Source organism: Haliotis asinina, chromosome 13 (genome assembly GCF_037392515.1).
Source record: "Haliotis asinina isolate JCU_RB_2024 chromosome 13, JCU_Hal_asi_v2, whole genome shotgun sequence".
NCBI lineage: Eukaryota > Metazoa > Mollusca > Gastropoda > Lepetellida > Haliotidae > Haliotis > Haliotis asinina.
The window spans coordinates 47903380-47927355 of NC_090292.1; positions in this window are offsets into that span (position 1 = coordinate 47903380).

Sequence of the window (23976 nt, forward strand, 5' to 3'; positions counted from 1 at the left end):
ACTAAGATTGCTCTCTGCACTTGGGCCCAGATATTTTGCCATCAGAGGACGATCTGTACTCTGATTACGTCCAGATACATAACCTGCAGGGACATCAGTGGTTGATGTAACTTAATGTCTTTGACTGATTGCTTGTTGTTTTCAGATTCGGGTCTATCACTTGTTCTGTTTGTAAGAAAATAAAGTAATGAATAAATATATACCTTAAAAACTCATTTCGGAAGTCAGTCAGTAAAGTATTTTTACGCTGCATTCAGCTCTATGGCGGCTGTCTGTAAATAATCGAATCTGGGCCAGACAATCCAGTGATCAACAACATGAGCATCGATCTGCGCAATTGGGAACTGATGACATGTGCCAACCAAGTCAGCGAGTCTGACCACCCGATCCCGTTAGTCGCCTCATACGACAAGCATAGTCGCCTCTTACGACAAGCATAGTCGCCTCTTACGACAAGCATAGTCGCCTCTTACGACAAGCATAGTCGCCTCTTACGACAAGCATAGTCACCTTTTATGGCAAGCATGGGTTGCTGAAGGCAGCCATTTACCATTATGTATATAAGTGGTATATGTACACGTGCGCCAAATTAGTCTCGTGGCTGTTTGGCTGATATAATGCCGATACCACGTAAAACCCAACTCATCTTACATAGTATATCCAATATTGTAAACAAAAGGTTATTGTGTTCTGTAATCTGATTGGTTGAAAAACATGATCAAATGGTATTTGACTCCCGGAAACTGCAAGACTGTTCTCTGCGTATTGACATCGAAACAATCGTTTTGTTGTGTCTTCAACAGTGGTGACGTCATTCAAATCATATTGTGACATGAATGAGTAGCTCTAAATGCTACCAAGGGAACCACCCGAAACGGCCAGCTAATGACACTTCACTGCTGTACCCTTACTCGATATAAACGAGTGCAGGCAGTAAAACCCTTTGGTTTACTTTTCTGATTAGAATGTCGATTAACATCAATTTCCGGGTGTTCCTTTTATATTGCCGTGCTTCAAATACTCAATAACACCTAATCCTAATCTCCTAATGGTTCGTCAAATATTGTACTAAACCCCACTGATTTTTACTACTGTCTGGAATATTGTAACCATGTTGGAACAATCTCTTAGCTGAGATGAAGTGCCCATCACATGGTAAAGCGAACATGTTTGATTGTACATTCAAAAGCCGTTAAATATAAGCACAAAAACACCCACAGCTGTTTGAATATTCATTGCTGCGTGTGTTGAGGTCTTCCCTTTTGTCGTGGATTTTTTGGAAAGATTTTTGTCCCTCTCGATGTTATGTAATATGAATCAGGTTTGGTAGTCTCACAGGACTCATTCGAGTTAAATCAGTGGAAACATAATAGTTATTTGGTGTTTGAGAAAGTTAATATTTAGTGTCACATCCGGCAATATTGCAGCCATATCGTGACGAGAACGATTAATTATAAATATACAAATGAATTAATAGCACATACATTGTGAAAAAGCTGTCACCGAAGGACAGTAAAACTAACTAGAATATCACAGAGTAGGATGTAAAACTAGTGATTAGACCTAAGACAATATATCTATAGAGGAGAGTACAATATAAAACTAAGCTATAGGCTGCCAACACCTGAAGGTAGATCACCATACTAGGGACCATGGGGACTTACAGTACCTTTGCTTCCTGCATGGACCCTAGTTGGATTTACACCATCCCTTTAGGTCTTAGCAATTTAGACAAATCCAGCCGTACAGAAAAAGAACACTTATTCTACGATTAATACCCTGGAAAACTTAAATTTACATCAGATGTTTTCTGACTTCAGTACCCTCTCAGGAGGACAATTGTTTTACAGTACTTCAACCCCTGTAACGATTTGAGGTACTAATGTAATCTTCCAATCATAAAATATTTATCTTTTTACAATTCATTAAACAAGTCTAATTCCTTTAAAAATGCAATAATTAAACGAGGACTAATATTGCTACAAAGATCCTTCATAGTACGCGAATTAAAATTCTGATCCCTTGTGATGGAATACTCAAGCTATATGCTGGTAATTAGTAGAACGGTATCATATCCTAGTTATATATTTCCCTGAATATTCACTGATCGCGGCAAGATAGCTGGAATATTGTTGAGTGTGACATGAAACTCAACTCACTCACTCTTACCTTGAAGCTTTCATTGCAAACTGAACTGTGTCGTAGGAATTAATGCATACTGATAATGCATAAACTGTGTTTAAGTACTGTAACTTGTTTCATTTGGTAATGATAATACATAAGCTGTGTTTAAGTACTGTAACTTGTTTCATTTCGTAATGATAATGCATAAGCTGTGTTTAAGTACTGTAACTTGTTTCATTTCGTAATGATAATGCATAAGCTGTGTTTAAGTACTGTAACTTGTTTCATTTGGTAATGATAATGCATAAGCTGTGTTTAAGTACTGTAACTTGTTTCATTTGGTAATGATAATACATAAACTGTGTTTAAGTACTGTAACTTGTTTTATTTGGTAATGATAATACTGGATTGCTGCATGCCTGGGACTTCGCCGACAACGTGATAGAAGGTTGAAAAATACCATACATACGTACGTCACAATGTCGAACTTTCTATTTCCATTCGATATACAAAATTAACATTAGACATTCTAAATTCACATCATAACTACAAGTGCAAGCGTTTTTCGTATTCAACAACTGACATGTGCATCTTTGAAATTCAGTCTTGGTGTCCTGGCGGTTAGCAGTTACCATAATTTTAATTGTTATTTTTATCTATAACGTACGTGACAGCGTTGTCTCCCTTTCGGTTTGTTTACATCCTGCATCGTGCAATTGTCTTTTCATCATGGATCATACTGTGTTCCCATCTTGTGTGTAATAAACAGATCAAAAAACTCTTGCATATTGGAAATATTCCAACTCATACTCCCATTTGCTTATAATATTCTTAGAGAAACTATTGTAAACTCAACAAGTCAATAACATGAACATTTTGGAAAATGGGTTTGAAATAACGATTGTATTTAATTCTCTTGTCATTAGAGATGCTATAGCATACAGATCGTGTTTGTCATGGAATTAGCTGCACCAGAAATGCAACTACAATGTCCATGATCAAAATCTGTGAGTCACAACTTAATGAACTTATGTCAATATCTGGTGTGTCCTCCATGGGCGGCCACAACTGCGATACAACGTCTCCTCATGGACTTGATGATGCGTCTGAACACAGCTTGGAGAATGCGCCTCCATATTTGTACAAACATGGCACCAAGCTCCTGCAAGTTCTGTGGTGTGGTCCTTACTTGACGGAGCCGCCTGCCTAACACATCTCACACATGCTCTATGGGGCTGAGGTCGGGAGATCTTGAGGGCCACTCCATGATATTGATGCCAGCATTCCTGAGGAAATTCGTCGTTAAATTGGCGGTATGAGGTCTGGCGTTATCATGCTGGAAAGTCTAACCTGGGCCATGAGCTGCCACGAATTGCAAAAGCTCTGGTCCCTGTATGCTGCCGCATGAAGGTTTCCCTGGATGACAATGAGTCGGGATCGAGCATGAGCGTTGATACACCCCAAACCATAACGCTACCATCCCCAAATCGATCCACTTCCTCAACACTGGGCATTGCGTTCTCCTCGTTTTCTCCAAAATCTAATCCTTCCGACAGCAAAGGTTAATGTGAACTTTGATTCTTCACTAAACACATCCCTATTCCAACCTCTCTGGGTCCATCTCAGGTGCCGTCGAGCCCAGAGAAGACGCTGGCGTCGATGGAAACATGTTAGAATTGGTCGACGATGCATGAAGACGAGCAGAGCGCGGGCGATTTCGAATGGTTTGGGCAGTCACTCGACCTCAAACAATATATCCCCAGTGGATGGGGCAGTGACAAACCGATTACTCAAATGACGTAAGACAATCTATCGGTCTTCTGCGTGTGACGTCACACGTGGTCGACCAGTTTGATGGACACGTGTCTGGGGATTTAGCGTGCAGTGCTCTCGCACCTGCTACGTAGGCCCTTGACAATGCATTTAAACATCATCACAACAAGAACTCTTTCAAGAAAGGTTTCAAAACACTATTCAAAACACTGTTTTTATTTTTGCTGAGTTTGCATTTCTCGGTAATATAGACCCGTGTGATGAATTACAGAGATCATATTATAGATTCCTTGGTAATAAAGACGTATGTGATGAATCACGGGGATAATATACATTTCTTGCTAATAAGCACGTATGTATTACACATTCCTTGGAGATATGGAGGTATGTGATGAATTACGGAGATATTATACATAGATAATATGATGCATTCCTCGGTAATAAGACGTATGTGATGAATAACAGAGATAATACTACACATTCCTTGGCAATAAAGACGTGTGTGATGAATAACAGAGATAATACTATACATTCCTTCGCAATATGGACGTGATGAATTACGGAGGTAATATTATACATTCCTTAGTAATATAGACGTATGTGATGAACTACGGAGATTATATTATACATTGTGTGATGAATTACGGAGATAATATGCATTCCTTGGTAATACAGACGTGTGTGATGAATTACGGAGACAATATTATACATTCCTTCGTTATTTCTAATATATAGTTCTTCTCTCTAATGCAGACTGATACTTAATCTTTGACAGATCAGATCATGCATACAGACTCATTCATCAAAATACTATTTCATCTGTAATCTATCGATTCTATGTGTGAGTGAGTTTAGTTTTACGCCGCACTCAGCAATATTCCAGCTATATGGTGGCTGTCTGTAAATAATCGAGTCTAGACAAGACAATCCAGTGATCAACAACATGAGCATCGATCGGCGCAATTGGGAACCGACGACATGTGTCAATCAAGTCAGCGAGCCTGACCACCCGATCCCGTTAGTCGCCTCTTACCACAGGCATAGTCGCCTGGTATGGCATGATTCTGTGAGAAGGATTTCGATAAGTCTTCAGAAAAAGTTCCCTTTCGAAGACACAGTTTTGAAAATTGTCAATGGAAGGAGACGTCTTATGTGACAAGGTTGTTCAGTTGACTTGAACTTAGCATTACGTCACATCGGCATTATTCCAGCCATGTAGTGACGAGATCAAGTAAGCGTTTACAGACATTTGAAGTCCAAGTTTCATCTGAAAACGTATATATTCATTAAAGCATTAGTTGATAGAAAGCAGAAAATGCCATAGTCCCAAAGTCAAAAGCAAGGACTTTGTTATTCACATTACAAAGCTACAATTTACTGAACTTCCCACGGGTAGTTTACAATGAAATGCGCGCTCAAACTGGAAAACAAATATATCTATAGCACCACAGTGCAGTTGAAAAGTCCCCACACGGTCAAGCAAGGCTACTCAAAGCTAAGTACCTCAAAATTAACACTAAAGAGAACTTCGTGTTGTATAATAACATATGTCATATTCTGCATGACTCTTGCTTTTACTTTTTGGAGGTAAAGGTTTGTCAAGAGCTGCTTTAGCTGCAGCAGCGGCCTTTGGGTAATCACATCCCCCCAAGGAGATAGCATTCTTGGGGTTTCTTATAAGACTCAGAACCCGGTTTTCAGTTAGTGGTTGAATTTTGCACTTTAAGGAGGGGTTCAAAGTCTTTATCAAGTTTCCATAGTATAATTTTGTTGAAACAGAGAGTGTAAAAATGTTATCCATGATTAGTGAGTGAGTGAGTGAGAGAGTGAGTTTAGTTTTACGCCGCACTCAGCAATATTCCAGCTATATGGCGGCGGTCTGTAAATAATCGAGTCTGGACCAGATAATCCAGTGATCAACAACATGAGCATCGATCTGCGCAATTGGGAAACGATGACATATGCCAACCAAGTCAGAGAGCCTGACCACCCGATCCCGTTAGTCGCCTCTTACGACAAGCACGGTCACCTTTTATGGCAAGCATGGGTTGCTGAAGGCCTATTCTACCCCGGGACCTTCACGGGTTTATCTATGATTAAGGTATCAGAGTCATTACATTTCCTTGTCTGTCTCCTTTCATTGGTCTTTCTCTCAGACGATTGCGATAAAACACTGAGACGATATTTGGTCCAAATGAGACATAACTTACATAAAGCTGTTCTCCATAGTGTAGAATGTTGTTAGGAGTATACTTAATGCGTGTAAGTGTTGACACGGATCCAGTAGACATAGGCAGGTGCGTGCACTTGACGGACCTCCTGAAACCCACATAAAGAACATTTTCATCCAGAGCCAAGGTGTAGGAACGTACAAATTTAATACTAGCTTCCTTGACCTCTCCATTATACGAAAACGCTGTAACAGACGTTGCCAGCCGAGCATACAACGTACGCTGTGATGTATCTAGGCACAGGGCGTAGGAAATCCCAACGTTTTTGTTGATGTCTTCGAAATATCTCCCCTCAGGATTCATCCTTGATAAGCGTACTTTGGGTGATGTAGCAGCTACAAATACCAGGTTAAGAGCACCGTCAACTTCAATAGATCTTGCTGTGATATGACGCCGCACAATAACACAATCGTTCTTGTTTAACGAGCAGGACTGGATGTACATCTTCGTCTGCAAAGTCACAAGAACCCTATGGGTACTTTGCACATATGCAATGTCCATGACGTCACTGGCTTGTAAATTGGGGTGTTGTTTAGTAGAGCCGTTTTTAAGGTCCATCTCGATGAAGGGCTTCCTGTATTTCGTATGGATTGGTGCCAACAATAGTCGCGTCATTTTTGCCCTCCTCTCTGTAAGGATAAATGTACACTGCACCGAGTGAGTGAGTTGAGTTTTACGCCGCACTCAGCTATATGGCTGTAAGTAATCGAGTCTGGACTAGACAATCCAATGATCAACAACATGGACATCGATCTGCGTAATTGGGAACCGATGATGTGTCAACCAAGTCAGCGAGTCTGACCACCCGATCCCATTAGTCGCGTCTTACGACAAGCATAGTCGCCTTTTTAATGGCAAGCATGGGTAACTGAAGGCCTATTCTGCCCCGGGACCTTCACGGGTAAAGCAGCCATTTACCTTGTACATAAATGGTATATGTACACGTGCGCCAAATTAGTCTCGTGGCTATTTGGCGGATATAATGCCGATACCACGTAAAACTCAACTCATCTTACATAGTATACCCAATATTGTAAACCAAAAGTCATTGTGTTCTGTAATCTGATTGGTTGAAAAACATGATCAAATGGTGTTTGATTCCCAGAACCTGCAACACTGTACTCTGCGTATTGACACTTAGAAACATCGGAAACAATCATGGGTTACTAATTTCCTATTCTACTCCGGGCCTTCAAGGGTCCTGAGCATTTTGTGAATCAACCTACTGACTCGTCAGTTATGTCAGTTATGTTTTCTGTTCACATATCCAGGTAATGACAATTGTTACATGGTTGAACATCTGAACTCTCTCACATAGAAACCGTTATACATTATAAGGCTGGACTACTGCCTATGTGGCGTTAAATATTAACCGCCTCACTCACTTATAACATATTCCAGAAGACGTTACTCACGTTTTATGCACCGATGATTACTTGATCTTGAGAGAAGAATCCTAGAGTACCTGTTTGGGCACTGCGTCCGTCCTGGGAAATAGGCTTCGTCACTGTCCTAGATAACATTAAACGACACTTGTTGCTTAAAATAGATAGAGTTACAAACAAACAAACACACACACGATAAAAAAAACAGAAAAATAAAAAATACCACCACCACCTCCCCCCCCCCCCCCCCCAAAAAAAAAAATAAAAAAAAATAAAAAAAAATAAAATAAAATAAAAAAAATACAACAATAAAAACACGTCGCATCGGCAATAATTCACCCTTATCGTGACAAAACCTGATAAATTAACAATGAATATCTGTGTATACTTTTGCAAACAGAAATAACAGAAACAGTAACAGAATAACATCAAAATATCACATATTTTTAGTTTGGGAGTAGTAGTATCCTTGACAGTGAGAAACAGGGATCCCAGCTCATCAAAACAATCGACACTCGCATTTCCCATTATCATAATACTGCAAGGTGATGGACGAGAGATTCCAGAATGTCCTGATGCAGAAGACGAGAACAAATGCCAGACGAATTGATACACGGCTCCTGCATGTGTTGTTACTTCCAGGGGAGTGCGTGTGTGAAATAAGAGTGACTGCGTTAATGTTTCAAGTCACATCGTCAGCATTTCAGCGAAGATTGTAAATTTGCAAATGAATAAAAATAAACTTAAACATTGTGCTTACCTGTGTGCAAAGGACAATAGAACTATATTATCGCAGAAACAAATTTAATACGTAGGATTTAATTACAACTATAAACGATAGTACTGGATACAAACATGGTATAGATGTACTAGAATATATTGCCAACAACCAAAGGTAGATCAACATATTAGGGACCATGGATACTTAGAGTGCCTTTGCTTCCTGCATGGATCCTATCTGAATTTACACCCTCCATTCAGGTATTAGCATGTTATAATCTAGCAATGACTAATTATGTATATGAATCTATTTACACACCATTCAATTACATATGTTTCTCCTAAAATTCAATAACTAAATGAGAACTGATGTTATGAAAAAGACCCGTCATAGTTCGTGATTTGAAATAGTTATCACTTGTAATGGAATATTCAGTACAGTCTTGCAGCAGATGCTTGACTGATTCTTTCATCACAAGGGGTACAAATCAGGGTATTTTTTGCCTTTAATAGGTATTGATGGCTAAATCTGGTATGACTAATACGACATTGTCACATAATGACATCCTCAAATCTGAACTGACAACCCAAGTAGGTGTAACCAATGTAGGGTTTTGTAGCATGTAATTAATTGATACCTACTTGAGTGTCCCACCTCTTCTGCATCAGATCACAAATGTGTCATCTGATGCTAGCTTTGAAATCAGAGTACAGAATAAGAAGTGATGTCAAAGACTTGTCGAGTGCAGCAAAATCGGCCCTTTCCAATTCTAACTAGAGATACCATTTTACAATCTAATAATTTCGATTAAAAGTGGATTTTGAGAAGAGAAATTTCTGATAGCCTGAAGGCACGAAAAGGAGTTGGAAGGGATTATGTATTGTTTATATTCGGGGTGTATGGTAATATATAAAAAAAATGTGTTAATAAAGAGCTGTTATCTGGTAATCGACATTAATATGAAAAAGGAGTACTGTGCCAGATTCCCTGCAATCTGGTAATGACACTGACCCCTGTGATGAAACAGTGCGTGGCTTAATATTCAAGTTCAGTTTTGCACGTTTTTGGTCATATAGTTAGCGACCCCTTCTTAAAGACTCCGATCACACAATGCAATGCACACAATATCTCTTCAGCAATTCAGACGGACAGGATGAGTGAGTTTTGTTTTACGCCGCACTCGCCGCTTGTGTCTCCAACAGCATTTCCTACGAGCATGCTGTAATCACCAATCCTAATCTGCTTTTGGGGAGGTTTATTGTGATTGTGGCAGTGTTTTGTCGTTTCTTTACGTTATGTAAATTTTACATCGTTGGGCAAATACATTCTACTCTCTGCTGCATCGACAGCCAGATTCCTGTAAACATAGGTGTCTTAATACACACTAATAATGGTACCTCGTTTATATCAAGATATGCAGTCTCCTCTCCATGAGTCTCTAACGGGTAGTGCGACCTTGTAGCTATGCAGACGAGCCTTTTCACCAGAAATATACAAAAAGTACAATCGGTGAACCGATGACAAAGTTCTTGGCACATATTAGGTCCACTTGGCTGTCTCACTTGGTCAAAGGCTCTGATGTCTATCATGTTGAGAGCAACACAAACTGCTTGAAGAATATGTACATGATATGTTGTCGGAAGCATCTTTGGATGTTTCTGTTAAAAAATGAGAAAATGTCAAATGCACCTTGTCTCCTTTCATAATTGATTTCAGAAGTTAATAACAATTGGTATTCTTATTTTCTGACATTAATGTGGATCATGAAGGCACAAAATAAGTCTGGTATTGCTGTTGCATATTTTGCCATAACTGTTAAAACCTGTTCATAAGGAACCATTATTGCAGCTCTTCCGGTAAACGGTAACTGTTCACAACTACTACATTATTTCTGCCAATTGGTAAAGGAACAAATCACTTACAAACCACCTCCTAAAAAACAACATCGGGCGAAGGAGATACTGAATCACAGAGTATGCCATTTTCTTTGGACGTACCTTTCGAAATATCTGCCCTCTTCAAACCAACCATATAGAGGAAGGTATGCATAAAAGAGTTGATTTCCTTTACCTGACTCCCAGAAAGCCTGTCACTTTCACCATCAGATGAATATATATTTATATTAATGAGAACCCAACTCACATTGTGTTATTTATGTTCGAAAATGGTCAATTATCACTAATATGGCAGTCTTGTAGCACGCCTCAATAATCTCAGTTGGAGACAATTTCTACATAGGTCATTCTAAATATTTTCAGAGTGGCTGATTAATATTTAACGACACTTGGGCAATGATGTATTTATACCGTGACAAGAATCTATACATTAAACCTAAATATATCGATACCATTGTCGTTAAAAATAATAAGCAAGTTCTAATAAAATGTATCTCTAAAGAACAAAACAAAACAAAAAAGGCTGCCGTCGACAGCTCGCAAATGATGATGATCACATCTTAGAGACCATGCAGTTAATGGAAGAAACTGTATTGCTGAAAGTCAGTGTGGTCAGTATATTTTAAGATGACGAGGCAGAGAACTGAGGACCTTAAATCTCGTAAAAACAAACGCAAATCTTTAAAATTGATCCACTGACTTAGTGAACTAGGACCATCTATTTTACAGCTGGCTGAATTGTGGATCTACTGCACTCAGTCCTTGAGAGAAGGTCCTTCCATGGGAAAAGTGAAAAAACCCGTCTCCTGCAAGTTTGGTTTCGGACTAGCATGCTAAAATGCTAAAACATATTATACAATTTAACACAAGGCTGACCGTGAGAATTCTACGTTTAATGGCGATGGTCCTATGTGCTGGAATATTCCAGAGTTAGTGACTTCGTATATGAAGACTGGTTGTCGTGTTGACACCTGGTCACTCACAGATTAACTGGAGTATATCAACCTGCCTCCGCCAACGCTTCACTTACATAACCGCTGCCTGACCGCTCGCTGTGTTACATTCAGTAAAACTGTTGCTCACTCTCACACAAAGACTTCGGTGAGTTGTCATTATATTTGTGACCCCTTACTTTAGAATTGTCTCAGTTGTATTGTGCATGGAACGTCTCTTGTGAATCTGTTGTATCTTGCCTGAATACAAATTATTGAAAATATCAAACTTCTCAGTGGTATATTTTGTTGGTTCTCAGGGGATTTCTTACACCTGTTGTCACGGTATTCACTGTAACACTGTGTTAAACTTCACGAAAACTGCTCAAATGGATAGAGATAGACCTCCTTTGCATTTTGTAATGAAGTGTTCACTATCAAGGATGTGTTACTCGATTGCGGACTTACATCAGGTATAGGGCAGTTAATATCTAATATCACATCGGCAATATTTCAGCCATATCGAGACGAGAACAATTGTTTGTATACATAATAATCAATGGTAAATTGGTAAAATACACCTGTGAACGAAGGACAGTAAAATAACTAAGTGCTTACAGATGCGAATTTAAAAGTAGCAATTAGATCTAAAACAGTTTAACTATAGATGACAAAACAAGGTAAAACATGCATGGACCCCAGCTGGATTTCACCATCCCTTCAGCCGTTAGCAATTTAGACATATCTAGTCATAAATTAAAATTACTACAGTGGCATAATAGGGCCATCTGTTTTGGGTTTAGTATATTTTTTCTTTTTCTTTTCTGATATGTTGAAAGCTGTTGAAAGATTGTAAGTTGAAATTACATATTAATAAGTTAAAAATTTCAAGATATTATGTTGAAATGTCTAGTTAATACGTTAAAACTTCAACATAGTATGTTGATATTTCAAGATTTTTACGCGAACAGTATGTTAAAAGTCCATGCATGTTAAATATTTTAAAATATCACCTTTTTATCTTCACATTTCAACTCATATTCTCGCAATTATAAGATCGACATTTTGAAATTTCATCTTTAATCTTGAAATAAAAAAAATAGATGGCGCTATTATGTATGGAAGCCTTTTGTGGCCATGCATAATTTATACTGTTTCCTTGGAAATTCCAAGATGTTTAAGTGAAATTTTAAGATAAATAAGTTGATATTTCAAGATACTAACTATAGAAATAGATATTTTAACTAAATATGTATTCTGAAATATCAGCTCATATATCTAGAAATTTAAAAAAAGACATAAATTAAAAATCCACGATAAAAATACAGTGGAAATAATTGTTTCGATTTAAAATAACATATGAACGACAAATCACACAGTCCGGTATGCCACTCCCGGATTCTTGGTTCTGCAGAAATACATCCCGGACAATGAAACCCCTCAACACACTAAGGATTGTAGCCAAGGTAGTAAATGAACTTTCTTAGCATCTTTTTGTTTTTTGTTTGTTTATTGTTAATATGGCGTCTTTAGTTATGGTGAATATGCATTTTTAACAACTTCAGCATCACAAATTTATTTTCTGTATGTCCAAAACGTATTTCTCTGCCACGGTATGGTATTTTACAATATGTTTAATAGAGAACTGGTATGCAAATTGTACCTTGGGGTGATTATAGATGATGATTCCCGTCATACAACAAGGCAGTGGATCCGATAGAGTGAAATAGATATTGTCTTGGAGGAATAACAATAAATATTTGTCACTTCACTGCTATACCAATGATGCTGCACCACACTTACAGGGAGCTGGTGTTTTGGCCGATGCCCTTGCCCCCATTCGTCGGGACATCTGTTATTGAATCACAGTCGCCTCTGTAGTCAGGAACAAATACACACTTAGTCATCGCCACTTCTATGAATGGCATGAATTTCACCATTAATACTTAACAAACCTCCTAACGAGACCCTCGCAGCCCTTTCCATGTTTATCCACCGACACAAATAATAGACGTCGTTATATAGACACCATATATATTTGGTGTGTAGTGATTTCACATTGTTTTAGGTGGAATGTATAACCTCACGCTGACAGGCTTGAAGTGTTATCACTGGTCAGCTGCAAGATGCTGGTGCTTTTCGGTTACAAATTATTTCCTGCTTAATGCTGCAGGATATGTTTCTTCTTGACGGATCACTTCGTAAAGGACCATTGGGAAAATGTCGACCCCTAAAGCCTGATGTCACATTATGTTTGCCGGAATGCATAACCTCACGCTGATAGGCGTGACGTGTTATCACTGTACATCCGAATCAGCTGCAAAATGTTCGGTTACAATATTTTTCCGATGTGTCCACGTCTCTAGCGCGAGTCTTAAAGTATATTCTGCTGGACATGAGTGCTTTACTCGACTCGGCCTCGAGTCCATGAGTACTCGTCAGAGTCAGACTCTCCAGTTGACAGTCTATATACAGAGTCAAACTACCCTCTCTCTCTCTCTTCCCCAACCTGGCAGATAGTGAAGCCACACGTTGATCCTTTCCCCTACCAACCTAGGAATTCCCAGGCACATACTTCGGTGTTCCAACAGGAATACAATCAGTTACTTTTAGCATCTGTAGGTCCATATTTACAGTTGAAACCAAGAGTGGTGGCCACGTTACCAGTGATACAGTCACTCGATCCATGACTGTCTCCTCCACAATTCCCGACAATAGTTCCATTTTCACTGCTGAGGCCAAAGCTATCTTCACAGCTGTGACCTACATTAAACAGCAGAACCTTTCTAAAAACGTGTTTTTCCGATTCATTATCTTTCTTTCTACCCTTCCAGCCTGGACATTTCAGAACTTGACTATCATTTTCCCACTGGCCAATGTGACATCGTCCTCTTCTGGTTGCAGGGTCATGTCGGCATAGCACTTAATGCAAATGGTGATGCTGCAGCTAAACAGTTTACACGACCTGATCTCCACTGCTGATCCTGTACAGTGACTTCAAACCCGTTATCAAACGTTATACCCATGACTTTATGCAAAACGACTAGGACACCCAGGTGGGAAGAAACGTCATGAATTGAAGCCAACAGGTTGTCGATCAAGACGTGATGAGGTTGTTTTACCACGATGATCACTGGATTGGCTACAGTCGTTTTTACTCATGACTATGTGCTGAAATGGACCACCTAATGATATCCCTTTTGATGAAGTGTTCACCAGCATAACTGCGTGATCTGAATCATAAATTGTAACTACGTAATGCGAAGAAGGAATTGCTTGCTTTTGAGTTTGGTGTTGGGACATTTTCAATAATAATATGATGAATATATACTACAAACGAAAATTATGGAAACACACGAAAGTGTAATGGTAAAAAAACTTAGGTAGCAAAGGCACTGTAAGCCCCCATGTCTTCATTTGCTAACCAATACCCCACTTTCATCTTTCATTGTCTTCAATAGTATAGATTGTTTTACATGCCAGTGTTGAATCTCTAACTATGACTACTGGTTATAAATTAGTGTCTGTAATGTGATATGAATTAAAGTATTGAATATTCTCGGTCACCCACCTTAGTATTTTATGACACTAAATATGTTTATGTTTACAGTGACGAGTGACAAAATGACGCGTCTGTTGGTAACTTCAACAGAAAGATGAGACGCCCTTCATTGAAACCAACTCCATTAGATATCACCCGTATTTACAAGCCACTTCCGTTTCGACCATTGGGTATGTACCAAGCACCAACAGAATCCTCATTGCTTTATACGCGAAAAGATACATTCACACCTGCTCGTTAGACAACGATTGTGTCACAGTACGAAACCAAACCAGAGGAAGATATATATTGACGTTGACGATTCGCTAGATCTGGTGTTTCTAACGACGGCCTTACGTCCGTTCCGTAAATCAAGATGACACCTGATGGGAGATATTTCGGACACATAGTCACAGACGTTGGATTCCGAAGTGCAATATGCCTTGATGCAACACTGTGTAATTTATAAGTTAGCCACTCAAATAATGATAAGTTTTTTTCATATGATGGTGACGTCAGGGAACTTGCAAGTTTTCCTCAACAACCGTTCGCCTTGGCTCTGGATGGATATGTTCTGTATGTTGACTGTAGCAGGTCTGTCAAGTACGTGCGTGTGTCTAATAGATCAGCGCTGAATACACTTACACACATGAAGTATAACAACATTCTGCATGATGGAGAACAACCGTATGTAAGTTATACTCCAGTTGGGCCTCATATCATGGCAATCGTCTGAGTAAAGTAACATTGACGGCAAGTAGCAGAGAAGGATGTGTCATGGCTCTGGTACCGTAATTATAAACAAAATGCTTACATTTGCTGCTGTTACTAAACTATATAGTGAAATGTGACTGATCCGCAGAAATGTTGATGTATCTTCATATATGCTAAATACATTGAGTGACATATTGAGTGACTTTAATTTTACGCCGCACTCAGCAATATTTCAGCTGTATATCGGCGATCTGTAACTACTCGAATCTGGGCCAGACAATCCAGTGATCGAGAGCACGAGCATCCAAGTCAGCTAGCCTGAGCCTGTTAGTCGCCTCTTACGCCAACACATTTATCACATCACCCTGAAATTAAGCAAAACAAACCATAATCTACCAACTGAAACTAGCCGCTGGTCTAAAATCCTAAACATTGAATTTATTTACACATGTATTTAATTTAAATCGTGCAATTTATGTTGTTCCTCGTAGATGGTGATTTTCACTACACCCTGGATAGGGCCACTGAACACAGGAAACACTCACATTTGAAAGGGATCATCATGGGTGCGAGGGGTTTCGAGAGTAGTACTGTGTGGTGGATTTTCACTTGCGGGGTATATTTCATAGTGACAGTTTGTTTAACGAAATATGTCAACGAGCCGGACCACACGATCTACGACAAGCTTGGGTTGCTGGGATCAATCTACCCCCGATCTTCTCGGAACAATTCTATTTTCAAAGCGATTTATGTCATCTCAGCAATCATATCTGACGCCGATAATGTCACTTAGTTTATGAGTCACCAAAAATCTTTCGAGAAGTGTTTCGGAGGATTCTTCAGTGACAAAAACATATAGGGTGTAATGTATCTTGGGACACTTGATACATGTGCTCAGATCTACATTTAGTTCTGTATTTCTGTACAAAGCGCCATTAAAGACATACATTATGTCTCATAATCTGTGAGGCGTTACTTATTTAGTTGTTTTAAAATTGGTCTCAGAATACTAAATGACCCAAGAAACATTAACCCTGAATTAATTATCGCTGTCAGTTATACTGCAATGAGGTTTATTCGCGTGCTGAAGTCAGACGATGGGAATACATCTGAAAGAGTGAGTTAAATTTTACTGTCGTTGGGACGAAAATATTCTAAGAACATAACCTATATAAAGATCTCATGTTTTGGGAATGCCCCGTTTATATATTGTACATCGATGTTCCACTTTTGTATAACATGCACTAATCACGACATAGCTTAAATATTGCTGATGTGACGCTAAATATTAACTCACCTTCACGCTCACTCTATGTATATGGCGGGTGGGGAGCTGTAATTAATAAGAGTATGGACCAGACAATCCAGTGATCAACATCACGAGCATCAGGTCTACTCAGTTGGGACAAGTGGACATGTGTTAACCATGTCAGCGAGCCTGATCGCCCGATTCCATTAGTTGCCTCTTACGACTAGCACGGGTTGATGTAGACCAATTGCTACCAATTCTACCTTGTAGGGTATGACATGCGTGTCTTAAGGTAATAATCCTCGAGCAACAGTTTCACGATAGTTTGTGAGATTCATTTCTTCAACAAAGTCCCGGGGGCCGTAAAGACCACCTAGAGGTTGATATCATGAACAACGAACCTCGATATCAGGCTATGACGACACACACCGCCCACGTCACATGGACACCCTAGCGTCGTCTGTCGGTTTTACATGATAACTTTTTTTTTAAATCGTGGCTCATCATTGCTATTTTAATGAATCATTCTTTCTCATCATATTGTTAAACTGACGTTGCTCGACTAACACATGGTTGGGTTTGTGTGCAGGCGATTATGTGGCTGACTTGGTTCCAATCCTGCACGGGAATCAACCCAACAAATGTACAAGAATCTACATTTTACTGAGAAAGCGTAATTGCGAATATAACATGCATCACATGTGACAACTTTCTGACCCGTGAAGGTACGCGTTAGAATAGGCCTTCAGCAACCCATGCTTGCTATGAAAGGCGACTAACGGGATCGGATGGTCAGTCTCGCTCACTTGGTTGACACATGTCCTCGGTTCCCAGTTGCGCAGATCGATGTTCCTGCCGTTGATCACTGAGCTGTATGGTCCAGACTCTATTAGATACAGACGGTACCTTAAAAGGCCACGATTGTGAAATGTACAATGTGAACGTGCCGTTGGCATGTTGCAAGCGGGAAGATCAGTTATTGACGTTGCAAGAGCAATGGGATGCAGTCGTCGTCTGACCCAGACTGTATTATTTACAGACCATATGGCTGGAATATTGCTGAGAGTGGCGTAAAACTACATTCACTCACTCACTCACTCACTCATGACAGCTTTCTGACATTATGTGTTTGTTATTGAAATACAGGTTGTGACTCTTAATTGTCGATAAAGGTAAGTAGATTGGCGAAAAGATAAAACTGTACGGGGACAATCATTTATTTATTTTAGCAGTGACGATATTAACCCGTATGTTGACCTAACAGGCAAGTTTGTTATCAGTTGGCGTGATTTGTTTACACGCGTAGTACTCCTGGGCAGGGTAACCTGACATAGGGAGGTCCCTGAATCCTCTACTAGCTTGAATAGACAGATTTCTTAGTTGTTGAGATTGGTTGACACCTTGCAATGACATAGCGAGCATGGCCATATTAAATGTCAGTTCAAATATATTATGAAGCCGAATGTCTCTGTGTTTGCGTGCGTGCGTGATGTTTTCCTTTAGGACTGTTTTGTAGTAATTCAGGAATATGAAATTGTTAGTGAAAAGTATATTCATCAGATGCGAAACTTAGTTTGATCCCATAGTTAAAAAATACTGATATACAAAAGAATGTATACATCTGCTGTTTGGGATTTTATTTCCAAAACACGTTGTCAACGAAAGGGACTGTCAGATCATCCCTGATTCACAACGTTACAAGAACCGACGCCACTTCGCAACAAAAGCTTCAATGGTGAAGCAAAATTCTAGTGTTTATCGCAGAGATATTGGTAAAATGTTACTTTAGCTCACTCACTCACTCACTTTTAAACTTAAAGTAAAGCAAACTCTAGCGAGAGCAACCCACATATATTTCTTATCTCAACGCGAAGAGATCTCGACGCAACAAATACCTGTCCCGTCGTCGCCCAGTTGTATGCCAAGTCGTAAAGTCAATATTGATTTTTACATGGGGGACAGTTAAAAATCGTTATCAACGCGGCATATCAGCTATGTTACATTTTCACACGCCCAGAATATATATGTGTAACTGATTGCACACTGAGGAGACGGATCTGCAAGGTAAGAATTGTATGTCTCGTAATAATGTTAGTGCACAAAACGAATTCAGATAATTCAAAGACAGTAAGAGCTTTAAATACACCCGTGATGAATGAAAAAAGAAACGTTATAATATTTTGGACAGTGTTTTGATTCTGACTCTTTCTATCTATCTATCTATCTATCTATCTATCTATCTATCTATCTGGGACTTACAAGTCACAACCATTGTGGGTGTGCTGTCAAACTAGAACATTACTTGTGGATCCGTTAAATATAAATATATATATGGCTACTTGTATTGAGGTGAATGAAGATAATCACACGGAACTACTTTACTCCAGTTTAAAATGATCAGGCAGATTAAGCACATTTCATGGTATTACGGACCCGTGAAAGCCCGTCGTAGAACAGTGAGTGAGTTAACATTTAACGTCACATCGGCAATATTGCAGCCATATCGTGACGAGAACAATATAAGTTATAGTAATGTTAGGATGAAAAAAGAGAAAAAGTAAAACTTGTCAGCGAAGGACAGTAAAAACACTAGAGTATCACAGAACATAAAACTAGCATTGAAAGTTAAAACAATGGAATTAAAGAAGACAATACAACATAAAACCGGGGCTATAGATCGCCAACAACTGAAGGTAGATCACCATACTAAGGTCCATGGGGACTTACATTACTTCTGCTACCTGCATGAACCCTAGCTGGATTTACACCATCCCCTCAGCTATTGGCGATAATCCTGAAATTTAGCCATTACTTAAAAGAACAAATATTCTACGATTAAAAACTTGTAGTAGATTTAAATTGACTATGAGTGTATTGGACTTACGTACCCTCTCAGGAGGACAATAATTTTACAATACTTCAACCCCCTTTGAGGGTACAGCCACTAACAATCTAAGTTACTAATTTAAACTACCAATCATTAAAATACAACTATCTACAGAACATATCAATTACAATTCAATAAGAAAATCAATTTCTTTTAAAAATCCAAGAATTAAATGAGTACTAACTGTGCTAAAAAGATCCTTCATTGTTTTGACATTGAAATAGTTATCCCTTATGATGGAGAATTCAACACAGTCAAGCAGGATATGCTTGACCGTGGTTCTCTCATCACAAGGGATGCAAAACGGAGGATCATCGCCTTTCAGTAAATAACTGTGGGTGTAGCGCGTATGGCCAATGCGACATCGTCGCATAATGACCTCTTCAAATCTGGACTGACAACCCAAGTGGGTGTAACCAATATAAGGTTTTATGGCATGTAATTTATTTATTCCCACTTGGGTGTCCCACTTCTTTTGCATCAGATCACGAATGTACGTTCTAATGCTAGCTTTATAGTCACTGTATGGAATAAGAAGTGGTGTCACAGATTTGTTGAGTGCAGCCTTAGCAGCAAGATCGGCCATTGCATTCCCAGAAATACCTACATGGCTGGGTAACCAACAAAAGACGATGTCGCACTGGCCAGTTGCAAGATCATTATACAATTCAATTATGTCAAGTAAAAGTGGATGTTTACAAGACAAATTTTTAATAGCCTGAAGGCAAGAAAGAGAGTCAGAAAAAATTATATACTGTACATGATTAGGATGTCTTTGAATATATTGAAGAGCCGTTAATATTGCGTTTGCTTCTGCAGTGAAAATGGAGCTGTTATCAGGTAATCGAGAAGATATTGTCCTGGATCCAATGACAGTGGCACAAGCAACTGTGCCACCATCCTTGGACCCATCTGTAAATAAGGATTTGTGTGTACTATAATTATTTTTTAATTGCATAAACTCTTGTTTATATTGTAATTCGTTTGTGTTTGATTTTTTAAACTTTGTTAATGTGAGGTCAACTTGTGGCCTCACTAATTGCCAAGGAGGAGAAGAAAGAAGACGAGAAGGCGCTATACTTTTCAGCTCAATGCCGGCAGCAGAAATGAATGGTTTAATTCTGTGCCCAAGAGGCGGAACAAGAGAAGGCTTTTTGTTGTATAAATGCTCATAAAGAGGATCGAAAACACAGTTAAAAGCAGGGTTGGATTCGTTAGAGTATAGTTTTGTAATATATTGTAAAGCTAATTTGATACGGCGCTGTGTAAGAGATGGTTCATCGGCTTCGACATAGAGACTGTCAATAGGAGAAGTTCGGAACGACCCAAGACAAAGTCTCAGACCTTGGTGGTGGATAGAATCAAGGAGTTTTAGATTGCTTTTACAGGCTCCACCATAAATGATGGAGCCATAATCAAGCTTCGAACGGACAAGTGAACGGTATAGGTGCAGGAGCGTAGCTTGATCCCCTCCCCATTTTGAGTTTGACACAACTTTCAATAGATCAAGTGCCTTCAGGCATTTAGTTTTCAAGGATTTGATATGCGGAAGAAAAGTTAAATGAGAGTCGAAAATCACACCTAAGAACTTGGCCTCCTTAACGACTTTGATAGGAGTGCCATTTAAAAATAATTCTGGGTGCTTATGTGGTTTATATTTACGGCAGAAATGGATGCAATTAGTTTTTGTCTTAGAAAATTTAAAACCATTCTCAAGACACCATTTATTTATTTTGTTTAAACACAATTGCATTTGCCGTTCAATAGTATGCATATTCTTACCGCGACAGGAAATATTAAAATCATCCACGAAAAGTGATCCATCTATTGAATCGTTTAAAACCTTGGATAAACTGTTGATCTTGATACTAAATAAGGTCACAGACAAAATGCTGCCTTGCGGAACACCCTGATCCTGATTATAATGATCAGACAGGGTAGAACCTACTCGGACTTGAAATTGCCTGCCTTGTAAAAACTGCGATATAAAAAGAGGTAAACGACCCCTTAAACCGAAACCATGTAAATCCTTTAAAATGCCATGTTTCCAGGTGGTATCGTATGCTTTCTCGAGATCAAAAAAGATCGATACAGCATGTTGCTTATTGATAAATGCATTTTTTACAAAGGATTCTAAACGTACCAAATGATCAATGGTACTGCGATTCTTCCTGAAACCACACTGAATATTTGTGATAAGGTTGTTAGTTTCAAGAAACCATGTTAATCGATTGTTTACCATACGCTCCATGGTTTTACAGACACAACTCGTTAAGGAAATTGGTCTGTAATTCGACGGATCAGTATGATCCCGGCCAGGTTTTGGAATAGGAACTACAATAGCATTACGCCAAGAAGACGGGAAATTTCCTGAAGTCCATATTGAATCAAAAATATTTAGCATTGTTTCCAAACATGATTTGGGCAAATGTTTCAGGAGCTGATAGTGAATACCATCAGCACCTGACGCTGTATCATGAGCTTGCTCGAGGGCAGTGTGTAGCTCATGTAATGAAAATAATTCATTATAGTCTTCGCCATTGTCTGAAGTAAAATTTATTCTCTTCTTCTCCTGCTGTTTCTGGTAGTGTTGAAATTCAGGTACGTAATTGGAAGAAGAAGAATGTTTGGCGAGAGTTTCACCAAGCTTGTTGGCAATATCAGATTTATCAGTTAATAACCGGTCACCATCCTTCAGATGATGAACGGTAGATCTGGAACCTTTGCCCTTAATTCTTTGTATCATATTCCACACCTTAGACATAGGTGTACGGGAATTAATTTTGGAAACGTAGTTCCTCCAAGACAGACGCTTACTCTGTTTAAAAGTGCGTCGAGCCTTGGCATTTAAAATTTTTACTCTATCTAAATTATGTACTGTAGGGTGGCGGCGAAAATATTTTTCCGCTTTCCTCCTACTCTTTCTGGCCTGTTTACAGTCATTAGTAAACCATGGTTTGCGAACATGTGGAATTGCAAAGGACTTGGGGATAGTTTGGTCAGCAATGTTATTGATTATATCTGAAAACAGCTGTATAGGATCTTCGCTGTTTACAAAAACATCAGGTTTTAAATGATCAATACAAAGTGTTTTATATAAGGACCAGTCAGCCTTCTTGAAGTTCCGTCTGGATAAGGGTGGATCATCTCCAGGGATAATGCCTTTAAGAATAGTTGGGAAATGATCACTCCCACACAGGTCATCATGCACCTCCCATTCGAATTCATTACACAAATTTGAGTCGGCAAATGATATATCCAGGGCAGAATACGTTCCCGTAGCTGGATGTAGGTAAGTAGCTGAATCGTCATTGAAAATACATAAGTTATTATCGGATATGAAATCCTCGATGATTTTACCCTTAGTATTTGTGTTGACACTTCCCCAAAGTGGGTTGTGTCCGTTAAGATCGCCCATGATTAAACATGGCTTCTGGAGTTGATCATATAGATTTTGAAGATCCGATTTATGAATATTTGAAGAGGGCGGTATGTACAAACTGCACAATGTCAGCGCCATGTGCAAAGTAATACGAACAGCTACAGCTTGCAATTGTGTATTTAGAGCGACAGGGCTATGGATGACGTTGTGATGTACTAAAATAGAAGCACCTCCAGTTGCACGATCCCCCTGAGGAGAAAAAGAATGGTAAGCATCATACTGTCTCAACTTAAAATTATCTGTATCTTTAAGATATGTCTCTTGGATACAGAATGCCGACGGTTGATGATCTTGTACGAGTAACTGTAACTCGTTAAAGTTATTTTTAATCCCTCTGCAGTTCCATTGAATTATATTGGCCAGCTGAGTCATGGTGGCTCAATTGGCGATCTTTCGCGAGAACGTGACGGGGGTAAGCACCTCCGCTCGTCCTGTGAGTACGGGGTCACCTCCATGTCTAGAGGCCCAAAAGTATTTTGTAGAGGAACAACATGTGTTTCTTTCCTATTTAATTTTTTACCTTTCTGCTTTTTCACTGGAATAGTGGGTGGTTGTGATGTGGCTAGTGGCGAAGCAGTCAATTGTGATGACTCAGACTGAATTTCTGTCTGAGACTCAGACGTTGTTTGAGTGACTGGGGCAGTAGATTCTTTCGGTTCAGAAGCAGGTTTGTTAGATGAAAACACAGGTTTTTCTGATTTGACCCAGGTCAAGTCAGTTTGACATGCAGCTGAGGACATTGCTACAGAACGGGTAACTGCAGCAGAATATGTTATATTTGATGGGGTTGAGGACTGAGTGGTGAAAAGTTTTTTGGCTTCAAAATAAGAGAGATTTTTTTCACATTTTATTTTCATTATCTTCGATTCCCTTTGATATATAGGGCATGACCTTGAAGAAGCAGCATGAGTCTCTTTGCAGTTAACACACTTGAGATCATTTTCGCAACCTGTGCCATCATGAGGACCGCCACAGCGATAACATACTGCAGGATTACGACATGAGTAAGTCCCATGACCAAACTGTTGACATTTATAACACCGGAGTGGATTGGGGACATACACATCCACCCCGATGTTAAG